We start from the raw sequence: 5,224 nt of genomic DNA, 5'->3' as shown, positions 1-5,224 counted from the left end.
TCATGTGTTTAATGTACCACACTAAATAATAATGCATGCTTTATTCAAGTTTGTGAAGAATTTCTGAGCTTTTTTAAGGTTTCATAGAAATGCTTTCATATATTGAAAGTTTGAACAGGAAAAACGTGTTGCATTTTCTGGACTCAAATATGAAGTTGCTCCAGAGTGATTAGCTGTGCTATTATTTCCCTTTAAAAAGGCATGAAACTAATATAATAACCAAAAAATAAAACTTGAATTGATACCCATTTTGGAATTCGTCTCAGGGAAAATAGTATATTTTTATAAGGAAAAAAGGCAAAGCAAGTATTTATATGGCACAAGAGTGGTACACTCAGAGTAAATGCATGGAGAAAAGGAAATCTTAAGATGAAACTTCATCAAGAAACCATGCAAATATTGAAACATTAAGTATCTCAGTGACATGGGACTAGAACGATTTATCAAAATGTGGTATGTGTATCTCAGACATCACTTTAAGAATTATTCCATATGATACTCTGCTTGTTAAACATTGCAGTAACCTAAATATAAGTGCATGGTTTGATGCTCAACTTAAAATATAGGAACTTCTCCAACCATTTAAATTGTACTCTTCTATTGTGTTTGTTTAGTTTTTAAATTAGAGCCAACTTTAGTTGTAAATTGAAAGCATCCGAAACCTATTTGTTCTGCAGGCCATCAAATCCTATTTCTTCATGGCTTCAACATGCTTTCCCTCAGTTCATGATTGGATCATCATACTTCAGGACCCATCAGACTTAATCTTGGTCTGTACAGAATTAAAGAATTCCAGTTCAATATTAAGACTGCACATCAAGTCATTTATTGAAGCTAGACTAGCTTTGATGTGTTTTTTTCTCTATTTAAAAAAGAAAATACGTTCATCCTGCTCCCCAAACCTAAGACCTGTCTTATAATCTAATTTGCTTAATTAGATTCCATTTGTTTCCTGTGCCTGCGATCCCCTCTATTAGTAGCTTGCTAGTATCTTTGTCCGTGTAAGCCTAGGAGTCTGTCAAGCTTGTGACATTCTCTTGAAGTCATACTGAATTTATTCTGGTGGCTTTGGCCACCATAAGACAGATTTCTATAACATCAGTTGCGTTCTGCCTAGCTGTCAAATTCAATTGTCAAACTCAATTTCTAAATGGATCCAGGTTTTATAATCCCTGGCGATGCAGCCTACTTACCCCTTGCTTGTGGTTGTTAAAGTCCATGATACTTACTGAAGTTCCAATATCTGAAGTGCTGATTGTCATGTTCTAAATGCTGAGCTTAAATTCCCCCCATTACAGGATATTCCTAGTGTCTCCCACCTTCTAGCAAGAATGTCTACTTACAGATTCCTTCCTCAACTCTCTTTTTGTTCCATAAAACTTGCCAAGGTAGATTTAGCTATGTGCCGAGATATGACAGAACTGTGTAAGATGGCCACTTCTATAATGACTAAATGGATGCTTTTTTTGGATGTTATGATATTATGTTATTTCAGAATTTGCATTGTAGTTATAATTTTTGCAGAGATTTTATCTTCATAAATTAATATCATTATGTGTTTTTATACTTAATTGTTAATAGAAGCAGTACCTTTCTTGAGTTCCATATGTTAGAAAAACAAATTGTAGAACATTTTAAGTCCTTTTTAATTCAACAAGATTTGTGTTGACAAGTGTTTGATTCTTAGTTTTTTCTAATAAATACTGCAGCTTTAGTACAGGTTTATTTTAAAATAGGACATGAAAATAAAACACATAGCGGTTGAATAAAACGCATAGCAGTTGAATGCAAAACTGATATTATTCTGTTTTTAACTGGTATGGCATAAGAAAGATTAAAAAATATTTAGTAACATAAAGGAATCTATATAGGTATCAGAGAAAACCAGTTCCTAAGTGGTGGTATGCTAATTATTAGGTGAAGATGATAATGATAGCCTTTGCAATGGTGTAGGGTAAGTCAAACAATGTCTGATTATTTAACTTCTAGCTGAATTTTTGTATCTCCTGACTGTTTTGATAACTTACTCAGTTCTGTTGAATTTATGTATAACAAAAAAGCACATGAGGTAATTATTTAAATATTTTTTAGGGACCAAGATATATGTTAAATTAATTACATTTTCTGAGGCAGAAACCAAAAGTATTCATTTATTTTTTACAGATGTTTTCTCTATTTCCATAGAATATTCCTCTTCTATACAAAATAAGTTCCCATAATTTGAGCATCAGAATGAACAATGACTGGAAAAGATTCTAAAATATTCAATTAATAAAAATTTATGAGTCCATGATGACATTAAAAACAGGAGATAAGCATAAAGAAAAGCTCATTTGCCACCAATATTTCCCAACTCTGTTGTCTGATTAAAGAGGCAGAATTAAACATAAATGTTGCCCTTTAATCCAACTATAATTCATTTCCTGTTGATAATCAAAAGCTCTTTTTTAAAGAGGGCCAGCTAAAAATACAAAAAGAATGATATAATTAGAAAATTATTTCTTATTGAATAGATGATTTAGTAAATGATCATTAATGCATGCAAAAAAAAGTGAGTGAAGTATTATTGGGGATCAGATATTTTTAGGGTCAAAAGTACCTTACAGATTGAGATTGACATATATACACTAATATGTATAAAATAGATAACTAATAAGATCCTGCTATATAAAAAATAAAATAAAATTCAAAACTTCAAAAAAAAGGCAAAAAAATGTATATCACAAGAGAGTAGTAAAAAGGTGAGGGTTTAAAACAGATTTTTAAAAAAATAAAAGGACATAACCACAAATGCAATGTGTGAAATATTTTGGATCATGGTTGAAAATAAAATAGCTGTAAATGATATACTGGCAGACACGTGGGGAATTTTGAATACGGACTGTATGTTAAGGTATTAGAAAAATATTATTATTTTTAGGTAGGATACAGATATTGTGGTTGAAGAGTATGTCCTGTTTAGGAAATGCATGCTAATTTATATATATTATTTATGTTTACATATATTTATAAATATAGAGTGTAATAATCAAGTTGTTCAGAAAAATATGTATGTATAAATATTAATAAATAGATAAAGCAATAAGACAAAATGTGAAAGAATTTTTAATCTAAGTAATGAATATGATACACTGGTGTTTGCTATAAGATTCTTTCATTTTTCTACATATTTCACATTTTTCATAATAATAAGATGAAATGGAAATGTACCAGAACATTTTCAGAATAAGCAAAGTAGGATTATGATGCTGAGTAATTTTCTACCTTAATATGCATATTTTCCTTGGTGTAGTAAATCAGAATTTACAACATTGTTTAAATGATACCTTCAGCTTGAAACACAAAAAATCTAAATCTCAAAGAAGGTCTAACATTGTCAAAAGAATATTAATTACATATTTACTAGATTGGTCTCCATTCTCCTTTGAACACTTCTAAATTTGTAATACTCTTCTCTAATTTATAAAACTGCCAAGACCATTTTAATATCGAGATTTTACACATAAACTTTGCTTCATCAAGTTGAAGCAAAGGTTTTTTTCTGCGGCTTAATGAGAGCTACTTCTGTTTTGCATTTAGTTCAGTCTTGCCTAATAAATCTCATTGAAAATCATCCTGTGTGCTGTTGATACAAACTTTGTTAGATAATAAATAAGTAAAAGATTTAAAAACTTAAACCAAAGGAAATCATGAATTGTAGATAGTACTTTTGTGAACCACAATAATCAACTTTGCTTTTTTGAAACCAAGTCTAACTCTTTGCAGTAGTCACATTCCATTTGTGTGTGGTATATTGTAGTATCAATCTTGTTGAAAACAAAATATCTTTCACTAAAAATCAACAAGGTGTCTTAAGAGTATTTGCAGCTATTTTTTTAATGGGGTATAGTTTCTTTACAATGTTGTGTTAGTTTCTGCTGTACAACGAAGAAGTGAATCAGCTATATGTATACATATATCCCCTCCCTCTTGGACCTCCCTCCCACACCCGCCCCCCATCCCACACATGCAGGTCCCCACAGAGCACCGAGCTGAGCTCCCTGTGGTATACAGCAGGTTCCCAATAGCTCTCTGTTTTACACACGGTAGTGTATATATGTCAATCTCAATCTCCCAATTCATCCCACTCCCCCTCCCCGCCATGTCCACAGGTCGGTTCTCTATGTCTGTGCCTATATTCCTGCCCTGCAAATAGGTTCATCAGTACCATTTTTTTGGATTCCACATATATGCGTTAATATACGATATTTGTTTTTCTCTTTCTGACTTAATTCACTCTGTATGACAGACTCTAGGTCCATCCACCTCACTACACATAACTCAGTGTCGTTTCTTTTTATGGCTGAATAATATTCCATTGTATATATGTGCCACATCTTGTTTATCCATTCATCTGTCGATGGATACTTAGGTTGCTTCCATGTCCTCGCTATTCTAAATAGTGCTGCAATGAACATTGGGGTGCGTGTGTCATTTTGAATTATGGTTTCCTCAGGGTATATGCCCAGTAGTGGGATTGCTGGGTCATATGGTAGTTCTGTTTTTAGTTTTTTAAGGAACCTCCATACTGTTCTCCATAGTGGTTGTATCAATTTACATTCCCACAAACAGTGCAAGCGGGTTCCCTTTTCTCCACACCCTCTCCAGCACTGATTCTTAATATATTTGTGTTGAATGTAATTTAAGAAGCTGGAGAAGAGTTGCTGACTTTGTCCTGGCAGAGACCTGCCTTGTGTACCAGCTCACCTGCTCTACCACTTAGGGTCTCTGAGTGAACTTGACAAAGTAACTTGGCATTACAGATTCTCAATTGTGTCGTATTCAAATTGTCAATAAGGTCATCTACTCACAGGATTGTCATGAGTATCAATTGTGATGATAGTAGTACCAGGTAATATTTACTGAGTAACTTTTTTGAGCGCCTACTATGTAACAAGTGTTATCCTCGATGTGATGTGCCCAATTCTCTCCTAAAAATTTGAGATAAATGATTTTATTTAGACCTCCACAACTCCATAAATTATGTATTATTACTTCCCAATTTTACAGATTGAAAAAATGAGACAAAAGGAGTTTAAATAATTTGCTCAAGGTCAAACAGAAAGTGAACTAGGAACCCAGGTGATTTGATTCCAGAGCCTTGTGCTATGTAAAGGGTTTGTATATAATACACGATCAATAAAGATTAGATTTAAAAAAACAAAACAAAAATACTTCAGTTGCT

Source organism: Eschrichtius robustus, chromosome 9 (genome assembly GCF_028021215.1).
Source record: "Eschrichtius robustus isolate mEscRob2 chromosome 9, mEscRob2.pri, whole genome shotgun sequence".
Lineage (NCBI taxonomy): Eukaryota > Metazoa > Chordata > Mammalia > Artiodactyla > Eschrichtiidae > Eschrichtius > Eschrichtius robustus.
This window is presented reverse-complemented; position numbering follows the sequence as displayed.